At 46.6% G+C, this 12,415-nt stretch overlaps 1 pseudogene; it reads left to right on the top strand.

Moving 5' to 3' along the window:
- The first annotated feature begins 10,696 nt into the window (after nt 1-10,696).
- LOC124516647 (uncharacterized) lies at nt 10,697-10,858 on the top strand (annotated as a pseudogene).
- The last annotated feature ends 1,557 nt before the right edge of the window (nt 10,859-12,415 follow it).

Raw genomic sequence — 12,415 nt, 5'->3', positions numbered from 1 at the left:
GGGGGTGGGCAGGAAATCTGCATTGGTAACAAGCTCCCAGGTAAGTCTCGGTTGCCGAACCCAGCCCCAGTCTCTAGACAAGCATCTGGGAGTCACTGAACACCGAACTCCTTATTTACAACTATGTAAACTGAGACTCGGAGACGGAATCACCGCCAAAGGTCAAACCCAGGGACTGGAACTCAAGTATGTCACTTCTTGGTCCTGAACCTTGACACTATCCCTGCAACTCCTTCAAAGCGTAAGACCAGAGTCTTATTTACCAGCTAAGTCAGACCTAAGCCTGTGTCTAGGAATGCCACGTTCACGATGGCTGTGACAGTGGGGAGGGTGACTATGATGACAGCAGTGGTGATGGCCAACACTTACCCAATACCTTCTATGCATTTGACCCTAGATAATTTACTTCATCCTCAAAACAATCCCGTGGAGTAGGCACCATAATTTACCCATTTTACAGCTTGGAGAATTGGGGCACAGAGAAGTCTGAGAAGTTTTGTAAGGCCACACAGCTAGAAGGAAGTGAGATCAGGATTCAAGTGCAGGACTGACAGAAGATGAAGTGTTGACTTCTCAACACACTTCTGTGTACTCTCACATTCACCTTTTTGTCACACAAAACTTTCCCAGTCTACATTACCTTTCTTGACCTTCACTCCTCCTCTTACTGCCCTCCCTATCGACTCATAAGTACAACAGAAGATGACAGAATTATCCTGGAGTGAAGGAGAAACATTCAACAGAAGCCCTATGCCAGGAGGGCCTTTTAGGAGTGGGGCCTGCAGGCCAGGCATACAGCCAATTATTGTCATGCCTTCTTTCCCCCACCCCCAGGTTCCTACAAAATTGAAACCAGGACTCAGATGAGGATCAAAGGAAGCATTAGCTTTGTTTCCCTGCCCCCAAATAGAGGAGTTCTGGTTTACTGTGTTGGAGGACGTGACTCAAACCTTCTTTGGTTCAGAAAGTTCTATAGGAAATTTCCTTTCTACAACCTTCTCCCACCCCCCATAATATACATACAAGGATCTATCTTGGGAATAGTAGAGAAGGCAGAACAAATTTTGAGCCAGTTACCATGAGAGAAGGGCCACCAAAAGCAGTGACCTTGGACATGATCTCACTAATCAATGAGTCATTCTCCCTCCTTGCTTGTCAGGAAGAGGGGACAAGCAGTAGGCGAGGGTTATGCAAAGAGGTGCTAGAAGTGTCCCTCCAATTCTGCTCCCTCCCCTAGGAGGGAGCAGAAGTCTCTTCTCTACAAAAGGAAAGCCAAGTAATGGGTGATGTTGACTTTTCCCAGGCCTTGTCTCTGATATACCTCATGACTGCCTCTGTGTACCAACTATCCCTTATGTGCCAGGGTCTTTGAACTCTATTTCCCCAATGGAGCTGATGTGCCTTGAGTCATTCATTCTTTCTTCCATTTCTTTCTTGAAGCCAAGGTAACCTTGAATCTTGGATAGAATTAGCCCATGCCTTTGACCAAGGCATGCAAGCAAGGACTTCAAGTGCATCTAGATCAGTTAGTTTAATTCTGTCCCATCACCTCAGATCAAAATGAAGAGTTCAGTAACAAACCACTTAGCCCAGAATGACATGACATGATCTTGGCTTTTCTCACTTGTTCAAAGTAAGAGCACGTACCCTCAAGTGGAAAGAGAAGTGAGACAGGGAGATGATAGAGGGCTCTTGGGGAACACTGAGAATCATCACGACCAGAACTCAGTCCATGGAAGGCACTGTTCATCTCCAGGGACGCCACATCTGTCTTCCCTGCAGCATCTCCAGCAGGAAGCTCTTAACATATGACCCACCTCCACAGCCCCCTGGGAAAGCTGGATCATGAGCATTTGGGATCATTTCATATTTCATAAATGGGCTTAACTCACACTCATGAGGTCAACTGGAAGGCCTACTGGATTTAATTATGCTGGAAAGGGAGGCAGCCAGAAACGCCTCACATGGACAGGAGAGAAGCAGCAGGAGAGTACGAGCAAGTAAAAGGGATATTTGATGGGGTATGAGTCATGCTACTCAGGATGAGGGGCTGAGACCACGCAGCACCCCAGGGAAACGAAACACCAGTTCCTGAGCCAGATAGAATCCAAAGGAGAGTCTGGTCTCAATCCATTCCCAGGAAGACTTTGAGAAGCTAGCTGGGTTTATACCACACTGATGAGTGCAAAATAAGCTATGTAAAATGACACATACTCCTGTGCTCAGATCCTTAAAAAAAAAAAAACTGGTAAAGCTACAAAAAGGGTCAATACGCTCGACATCTTTCTCCTCATATTATTTGCTCCGAGTTCTGAGTCTCCAGCATAAGGTTGGCAGGTTTCATGCAAAGGTGCCTCAAGGAAGATTTTGATGGGACAAAGAATAGGAATCCACGTGAAAGCACAGGGGAGCAACGCTAACAAAAAGTCAGAGATCAAATGAATGAGGAAATGATGAAGACATCGATTCACAGAACAACGGAAAGAACACAATGACGAACCCAACACAGGTGAATAAGACAGACAAGGACTGGACTTCTATTAACTATGGTGGCAGAGGCTGCTTGTGTTCTCTAGTCACTTTTCTTTCTTTCTTCATTGATAATAAGACGTTTAGCTGAGCATATTGGTACTCATAATAAAGATGAGCTTTCCAGCCTCCTTTACAATTAAGTGTGGCCAAGGGGCTAACTTCTTGCTGGTGGAATATAAGCTGAGTGTCATGTAACAGCCCCTTGGAACACTCCTTAGGAGACAGATGGCCTGCCCCTGTGGCCCATTCTTTACCATCCCTTTCTCCATCTGTTGCCTTGAATACGGACGATGCCATCTTGGGCCATCATGACAAGGGCCATATTCCAAGGATGGTGGAGTGATGAGCTCTTTGGAGCCCTGGTCCCCAAGAATGTTACGGAGTAGAATTATCACACTGCTCCTAGAAGGCTTACCCTCAAACTTTGTGTTCGGTCTCTGGGTGAGAGCCTATACCCTGGAATGGGCAACTACACATATTGGACCAGGTCTGGCTCCAAGTGACAAGAAAACTAAAATAACTGTCATGTAAATGGAGAAGTTTCTTTCTCTCTTGCATAAAGTAAGGTCCACCTCTTGTATTTCAAATATTTTTTTCTCTTTCTGTAGAAATAAAGATCATTATCAGGTATTATAGTCAAGTCTCTTCTCAGAAGTCAGCTATCCCAATTCAACTACTCCTCCTCGATTGTGGGCCTCTCCTCTCATTCCTGTGTCTCTTCCTCGTCCCCTCAATATCTGCTCTCCCACCCCCTCCCATATCCCTTTTGAGTTTGGGAGTGTGGAAGATTCCAGTAAGGGGCTAACAGTGCCTTAAGTCAAAGCAAAGCTGCAGGAAGCCTATAGAATCAGCCAGATGACTCGAAAGCAGGGCCAGAAAGCCAGCAGAGGGGCAGACTGGCTTCAAACCAGCTCAGTGCCCAGCTCCCCGGACATGACCCTAAAGGCAGGGTAGCCCCAAGGAGAGAGAGAGCAGGGAAGCGGGTTCCAGCACGTGAAAGCCTCCACGCCCGAGCAGCGCCCAAGGCCCAAGGCCAATATGCAGGCCACCCCCAGCCGCCTCCCAACCCTGATGGCTTGGGATCCCCTAACCCCCCATGTTTTTTCATTACCTAACCCGAAGACCTCCCGAGGCAAATAAAGTTCTCCATGTAGGGTGAAGTTATTGAAGCAAAAAATAATAAACTTTCAGGAGCGTGTTTCAATTTTCACTTGTGTTTATGGCCAAAGGTGTTTTCTATTTTAATAATCGCTGCTGGAACAAGGGCAAGCCACATGCTGCTAACTTGTTAAAGACATGGGGAGGGAGGGGGTAGCGAGCGAGTCCGTGAGAGAGAGATAGTCTGTACTCAGCTGTAAATTTCTCAACTGCCCTGTTCTAATCCTCCCAGTTTTGAAATCCCACCCTTAAAACCCTAATGATAAAAAAAAAGGGATAAAACATTATTTGGACAATGCTCTGTTGACAGTCTGCCCTGGGCTTATTTTAGCCACAATAAACAATTTTAATGTGTGTGTGTGTGTGTGTATGTGTGTGTGTGTGTGTGTGTGTGTGTGTGTGTTTTAAGAGAGAAATATCAGTGTTCTGGGGTGCCATTTCATAATGGACTGTGTGTAAAAGGGAAGGAATTTGGAGGAACCAGGCTCCTTCCAGTTGGACATCAACTTGACCGTTGTTTTCAGCTCACTTTTATCTGGCAGAGTTTCTGTTTGCTTTTAAATGTCAGAAAAGGTTAAGAAGCCTTTGAAATCTGCAAGACATTTCCTAGACTTCTGGGGAAGATGCCCACATTACAATGGCATAAATTGATTACCCCTCCCCACCTTCAAAATTGCTTTTTTAGAAGGAACACATCTGAGGAATCAAATAAAAGACGAAAGGATTAGCATAAACGTTCATTTATGGCTCTGAGTATTTTACGGCAGAATGAGTGAACCCAGAAATATTCAGATGTTATATTTCTCTCTGCCTTTCTCATCTGTCCTCACTCACGTTTTTCCAAGTCACGCAGATTCAAGAGAAAATATCGTGACTAGGACACATTAACATACCCTTTCCTTGGCCCTAACTCTGAAGTTCGCTGCAGTAAAAGGGGACTCAACCCTAAGTGACTACGGAGTCTCCTCCAAGCCTGAAAAGGGCTCCAGTAAGCATCACAAGTGTTCAATAAAGACACACGGACTGAGTGGCCACCAGCTCTGCTGAATCTCAGGGCCAAGCACAGCACATTGACTCCTTTGGGGGGATAGCAACTGAATTTATGGTTTCAGGTGTTATTCTGATGTGTTTGCACACAATGCTGTCAAGAATCCTTTCCCTAAGGCAGGGACTAACTTTGGGGCTCACAGAGGACCGAGGCCCATCAGACCTCAAACCATCTATCCATATGAGCGTCTACAGAGATACTCTTTGCATACCTGGTCACCACTGGCCATCAGTTCAAGCAGATTGCTTCTGCATTGTCTTTTGCTCCTAGTACCTGCCTATTCAGGCCCAGAGACTTCCCATTCTGCAACATGCAGATGTACCCCCTTTCTGCTGCCTGTGTGCTATACTGAGGCCTGGAAGCATCCGTAGGGCACTTGCTGCTAGATTCACAGCATAGACATTCCCAACCTGAGGTTCTGTCTCAGAAGCAGGGCTTCTCTTTCCGGCATCCAGCAAAGGTAAAAAACCTCATTACTTTCCTGTCCATTTTCTTCTCCACGTCTGCCTGTGGGGGGGGGGATATTTTCTGACGGCGGTTCCCCCAGGAGTTTTTTTACAATGCTTTGTGTCCCCTCTTCTCCATTTGCTTAAGGTTGTGGGCTTTGTGGCGATGGGAGGTAACTAGACTTATTGTGGCTATCATTTTGCAGGGTATACAAATATTGAATCACTGAGTTGTACACCCAAAACTACTAGAATGTTATAGGTCAATTATAGCTCAATAATAAAAAAAGACTAAAGCCACAGAGAGCCTTTGTTTCTGTTCTCCGGCACTGCATTAGCCTTACCTTGCCCTGAGAACATTCCACTGTGTCGAAAAGGATGTGTGTGCCTGTACATGTGTGTACGCATGAGCGTGTGTGTGTGCATGCCCCGAACGTACATGCACATACACACGTAGGGGCCAGGGGGATGGATGGAGTACATATTGGAGGGGAGAAGTCAGTTAATATCTTGGAACGTTTCTGCTGTGTTTATAAATATCCAGAAAAAGAGGTGATGAACTTTCAATACCCCGAGCATTAAGAGAAGGACTGTAGAAAATAGCCATTTTCAGCTCTTAAAAAACAATGACAAATTAATCTGAGCGGTATAGATGCTTTGTTTCTCCGAAATTGCTCCTGCTGAGTTATGACACATCCATGTGCTCGGTGAGCTGGAGGAAGAGCCGAGTTGGAAGGGACCCCTGACTTCCTCACACAAGCCCCAGAGGACAGCATTGGAGAGATGTGTCCTGAGGTAACCTCGGGACTGCCCCCAGGACTCCCCAGCCCTCTGCTTCAGAGGTCAGGCCACAGGGCTGTCCCGGAGTGGGAGGTAGTATGTGCAGGCTGGGTGGTCAACACAGAGAGGGCAGCGGGGAGAGGGTGCGGTAGGGCTGTGACACTAAGGAGTCACCAGTTTTCCAAACCCCAAGTCCAGCCCCAAAGCAATAGAGCTAATCTTGCAACTTGGCGTCCTGAAAGGGGAAGGCACGAGTCAGAAGAGGCTCACAAAGCCATGAGGTGCCAATTTCCACCTCATCCCCGAGTCATAATTCTCCAGGCCTCGGATCACTCAGGAGAAGCGCTTCTGCCAGCCCCAGGCCTCCTCCCACCTCCTTAATTCCAGCACAGCCCGGAGCTCCTGCCATAACATGCATGACGGCACATCACAGCCGTGGGCCGAGGGCCACAGCCAGGTAACGTGTATTTGAGATCTATGGGCAGAGCAAGCCTTTGTAAAATATTGAGGCCCCTTAAATCTAAATATCTCTGGCTTCTCTAGTCCTTTCCCTGCTCGCCCTCGTGGTATCAATCCTCCCCATAAGGTCAGAACATTCCTGCTCTCCTCTCTCCCAGAAGATAGCTGTAGATAAGAAGTTGAACTTCAAACCCTATGACCTGCACTGGAGCCCAGCCGTGTCAATAGCAGGGAAGCTCGGTGTTGAGCACGTGGGAAGCCCCCAGTGAGTGTCCATTCCTCTGAACCCATCTGTCATCTCAGAAGGATGCTGCTGTCAATATTATGCACCTGAACACTTACTTCTTCTAGAGTGTGGCTCCCGACTTTTTCTAAGCGTGACTATCATGTTTTAAAGCCAAGAAATTTCAGAAACCAATGCCTTATGATTAAGATCTATTGATTAAGAGAGTACGTCAAAACCCAAAGCGATGTCAAGTCAGCACTTCTCTGAATACGAGCTGTATTGGTTACTCACAACGGCACCTACTGTATGTAAAAAATCTTAGTACGTATATGTGCAAAGTTGACCATCCATTCAGTCTGTGGCCACGTTTTGTTCAAAATGCAGATCCCTGGGTACAGCCCTCCCATCCTGCCAGAAACCTGTGGATTTGGAAGTAGAGTCCTGACATCTGCATTTTAACCCCAAGTGTGTTTTTTAAATGGTGGTCAGCCACTGACCACTCTTGAGAAATACTATCCCAGGGGGACTTACTCGAATTATCTGTGGTGGCTTTTAATAATTTAGCTAAATAGGGCTGTTGTTTTCGGCCTGTTAATACTTTGTAGTAGTTTTGCTCATCATCTGTTTTTAATGTTTTCTGAGGTCTGTGAAGGTAACCATGGGAAATACTGGCTTATTGGCTTGGTCACCAGATTGGGGAGGTGCTGAAGTTGGAATGTAGCGCTTTGTGAATGTCCATTAAAGCACATGATTTCCAGTATCTTTGCCTTTCACTGTAGAGACTCAAAGCTTGCAAATCATTTCTAGCCCTGCAAAGAGAAGTTGAAGAAGGTTTGTGTTACTTCTTATTGGCTCTATACCAGTTTTACAAACTCAGGTTTGGCCAGAGTCATCCCCTTAATTGTGTGTTTTCCAAATCATACAATCCAGAAATCCATAATTGGACAGTTCGTGTAGTCCTAGAAGTTTAGCTGCCCTTCTACAATAAACATGGGGATGACCATGGCGTCACTGTTCCTGATCCGGGCATAGCATTTGGCTCATCCATCCAGGAGTCCAATTCAAGACTATGGATAGTTTCAGAATCCATTTTGTGTAAAGGGAAAGAGATTTGCTCCTTTCAATAATGCCATGGAATTTCCGACCTGATTATTAAAAGCTCTGATGAGTCAAATTTAGGCTGGGTTCCTGGCTCTGCATAACTCCCACATTCCTTGAGTTTTGGATTCCTCCAGAATTCATCAGGTCTAAGTCATACACTGACTCCAGTTCCTATGTTATATTGGAGATCAGAGGAGCATAGCAAAAGTCTGCTTCCCTGGACCAAATTTCCATTTAACTCAGAAAATAGAGCTCTTAATTTATATTTCCCTTGACAAACAATGGTTTAACTTACAGGGGGAAAGCGTCTCAGGAACTTGGACAAACTTAAGAGAACTAAATTAGGGGTTAGATAAAACTCAGCCTTCCCCCTTCAGCCAGGTTCTGCCATCTCTAGTTACTATAAACAATTGCGATTTTGAAAGTGTTGAAAAGGAAAAAAACACACTGACAATCTCCCCCAAAGGAGAAAGGGATTACAGGACCATTTCGAGTCTCTGTCCTGGTTGGTGGTGATATGGTTATACAGGACAACTTTAGCCCTAGACGAGCAAGGACGCCTCACTGCAGTTCGACTAAGTGCTTGGAATGAGCAGTAAATGGTCCCAACCTCTGCCATTTGTCTGAGAAGTTCTATTATGAGATGCATAATGAATCCATAGAATAGTAGGCAATGTCTTCCAAGATCTCAATATCTGTATCTCCTCTCCCCACCACACACACCCCACAAGTGGGAGGGGTGGATTTTTAGCCTACTTTGAAAGCATGTGGGAAGTACCTACTTTGTGCTAGGAATCCTACGGGCAAAAATGTTGAAGATAAGGGCCTGAGAAGATGTGTAACATAAGATCTGCCATCCAGAGATAGAAACTCAAGAGCATCCTTTAGTGTTTCCTACACTTGCTATGAAGGAGGAAATGGCTATCCGTTTGTTTTTCTCCAAAATACATGAACCAGAGAAGGAGCACTGATTAGCCCTGACACAGTTTCAAGTCAAGATATAGCCCTATGTTGCTTTCTGTCATTCTGCAGTGACCACAGTGTACCCAGATTTTCCAACTTGAGGAAACTCACTTCCACCCTGGGAAAACCCTTGGGCAGAAACCTTCAAGGACTCCTAAAGACGGGAGTGTGCCTTTGTCACCCATGACATTGGTCAAACCTGTTTGCCTCTGGGGTCCTTGGTTTCTGCATCTACACAGAGAGGAAGTCGGACCAGACTACCAAGGCCCCTTCCAAATGAGACAGTTTACAGGTCTGGAAGTTCCCAGCCCTCGTGGCTCCCTTCCCTGCCCTGCTTTAGACCCTGACTTCTCCCTCTTTCTTCTCAACTTCCTCACCCAGGCCCCCATACTCTCAGAGGAAAAGAATTAGAAGAAACAATCTGTACTACATAATCCGTGTCTAGCTGTTACTTGGGTAACTGCCTCCTGGGTGGGGATGGGATGGTCTTTGCATTTTAACAAGGCCCCACAGGGTTTCAGCGTCAGTCCAGCTAATAGCAGAAGGGAAGGCGAAAGGGAAAGGGAGATTCCTGGACACCTTTAGCTCACCCCTCCTGTCCCAGTGCCCTGCTTTTATGAATGACATGGTCCTAGAAACGCCTATTTTATAGAAGAGGAAAGGAGCCACTGTCTAGAACAAGTAGAAGAGAAAGAAGGAGAGACAGACCAGGGGGAACTGTAGCAAGACAAAGGAATGGAGCCAAAAGGCTTCTGTTTAGAAAAAGAACGGAGATGACGGGGGATGGCAGGTATATATCCGGCAGGTTGCCATCCTGCAAGACGTGGCTCCTGCTGTAGCAAGTCGCCTCTCATGCAGCCTCCAGGAGCCGCCATCATTGGTCGGTTGACGAGGGAGGTTGAGCCTACTCGCCCTCCATGAGGCTACACTCAGCAACTTCAGACTGTGGCACACCGAAGTCAGAAGAGAGCAGTACAGCAGCTCTGCCCTTCTGAGAATGATAACATCAATGGCCATCCTGGCACCTAATTACCAGAACCATCGTCAGACAGAGGGGTACGCGCACCACGTTCGTCTCAAATTCTAAGGGGCCATTTGAGGTCAACGCCACCTCGACGATGCGCCAGGTTCCCATCTAGTCTCCCCTTGAGAGCTTCCACTGGCAGAGAACTCATTACTTTTGTGTATACTTCATTGTCAGGCAGCAGGAAGGGTTTCCCTTGAGCTGAAGAAGAAGTTCCCTCTCTGTAACTTGGACCCACAAAGCCCAGCTCAGTCCTGTGGAACCACACAGGAGAAAAACATAAGCCCCTTCTTTGTGTCAGCCCTTTACAGCCCGATGTCACCTCCCGTGTCCCCATTGTCCCCTCTTCCATGACCAGGCATGCTTGCGTCCTTCGACTGTTCTTCATACAGCCAGGTTTCAAATCTACTCTGGGCTGGTACTTCTTGCAACTCTGGAGAATTCCTCGGATTGTTTGAATTCGAGACAAAGGGTACTCTACTCTCCCCATTTTGATTCAAAGCACTAAAACCTTTGCGACATCACGAGGCCACGTGATTGCCATGATCTTGGGTGTATCTCCTTTCTGAGCTTGAAGGAGTTTGAACTCCATAAACTCGCAGGCTCCTCCCACTTCTGCAAATATAACCAAGTATAACGTGCCATCTGCCGAGTCTGTATTCTTCAGGACTCTCCCCCACTGCGAGCTGCAGACCACCAGCCGTCGCGGGAGAAACAGAGGATTCTGCTATGAAGCCAGCACTCTTCCATGCAGAATGGTCCTACCTTTGCTCCTCTCTTGCCACATACATCCACCTACGGTTCTTTGGCAATTTCTGTTGTCCTCTAAGACAGCTTTCCATTTTAATCTAAGTTTCATCTTGAGGCAAACATTCAGAAACATCTTAAGAAACATGGAGATTTTGTCTCCAGGACTAGCTATGATCCAAGCGTGTAAGCTTTGATAGCTAGAAACTAGGATTGCTTCTTGGTCTTTTAGCTAAGCTCAAGTGTAGTATCTGTTCTTATCAGCTTAATAGCCAGGGAGTTGGTTTTAAAAAAAATCCTATTTTGGAGTGTTTAGATCAGATCGGGGACCTGAGAGAGATACTCAGTTTACTAACTAGCCTGGGCTATTTACAGACCTATGGAGGACCCACAAGATAAGTCCCAAAGCCCAAGACAGGCTCTGGACAGGGCCAAGGAGCCAGGAATATGGGAATGACAAGACAGGGACCTGAGCAGAGCCAAAAATTTCTCAAAAACCAGGGAGATAAAAAGTAGGAAAAAAAAAAAAAGAGAGAGAGAGAGAAGTTATCTTTAGGATCATTCCTTTTATCTTCATGTGTCATTTGTTCCCAGCCTCTTCCCACTGCCTGCAACGGGGCCTGGTATATTTAGGTGTCAATAAATGTATGTGAAATAAATAAATTTCTAATCAAAACCTTGTTAATAGCTCTAGGCTTCCACCATTGGGTCATTTACACCACCAGCATTTATTAAGCACCAACAGTGTTCAAGGCACTGTTGTCTAGACACTGAAGAATTTATAAGTAAATATGACATGAGCTCAGAGCTCAAGTTCCAGTAGGGTAGTTGCGATATTTACTCAAACGGCAGTAAGGGCACAAAGACGTGGTCAAGATAAGACAGGGCGGACGCTAAACATAGGAATATAAGGGAGGTGAGCAGAAAGGCTTCATGGGAAAGGACTCACTTCAACTCGTCTCCCTCTGTTAAACCTGAAGTCCGATATCCCCTCCTCAATTACAAGAACCCAGTCTGATACTCACACTAAAATTCTTAGACACGACTTTGCAGTCGGAGCTGGAGGGAGAACTTTTCCCATGGAGGGTCCTTGTTTCTGGCTCCCTCTCCACTCCCTGGCAAGACCTCAGCCGGCGCTCCTCTGGACGACCCGCCCTATTGTAAACTTCTCCCTGGCAGCTCACCTTCTCTCTGGGCTTGCAACTGGGAATCTCATACCTGGCTGCAGCCAAAAGATTTCAGGAAATGGTGCTTTGGAAACACATCTTTTGAAACGAAAACAGATAAAGCAGCTGGCAGCGGAGCCAAGGAAAACTCTACTCTTTTCGAAAAGCAAGCAGTTTGTTGGCCCTGGAAACCTACCTGCCCTAAGCCACCACCACATCCTCTAATAAACGCACCAGCACACGCAGACACACGTACACACAAACGCTCAGCGACTGGGTGGCACGGCACACCCTTGAAAACCTGAGAAACTCTCTTCCTGTGCTCTTCGTGGCTGCTAGAGCCTCCAGTCTGTCGAAACCCTAACCCACGAGGTCCGGGTCACACGCTTCCTTCTGGAGAAACCCTTATGGCTTCCTCCCCCCACAAGGCAGGCGAATTTAAACAGAGTGGAGTGGAATTTTTGTAGGCATTTCTAAGTTCGACGCACTGTTGAGCAATCTTCACGCCCGAGCCATGAGGGTTTTGTTCCTAATTCAGTAAAGAGAAAAAGAAGAGAGGAGGGACCATTTCATCCACTAGGGTGGCTTTCGTAAGCTGACCCCCACTTTGGGGAAGGCAGCCGAACCCTACCAGGAAATGTCATTTAGGTAGTATCCCCTTGCCTGGCTGTACTGCACTCCAATTTCTAAAGTGCTTCCACTTGGCCGAGCCTCCCAACAGACCTGAGTAAGTTGGCCAGGACGCTCCTCATGGCCCCGTGCAGA

Source organism: Lynx rufus, unplaced genomic scaffold, assembly GCF_022079265.1.
Source record: "Lynx rufus isolate CCGP_SWC_20201006 ecotype Redwood Valley unplaced genomic scaffold, mLynRuf1.p SCAF_2, whole genome shotgun sequence".
Lineage (NCBI taxonomy): Eukaryota > Metazoa > Chordata > Mammalia > Carnivora > Felidae > Lynx > Lynx rufus.
Note: the sequence above shows the minus strand (reverse complement) of the source record. Positions and strands in the feature narration are given on the sequence as shown.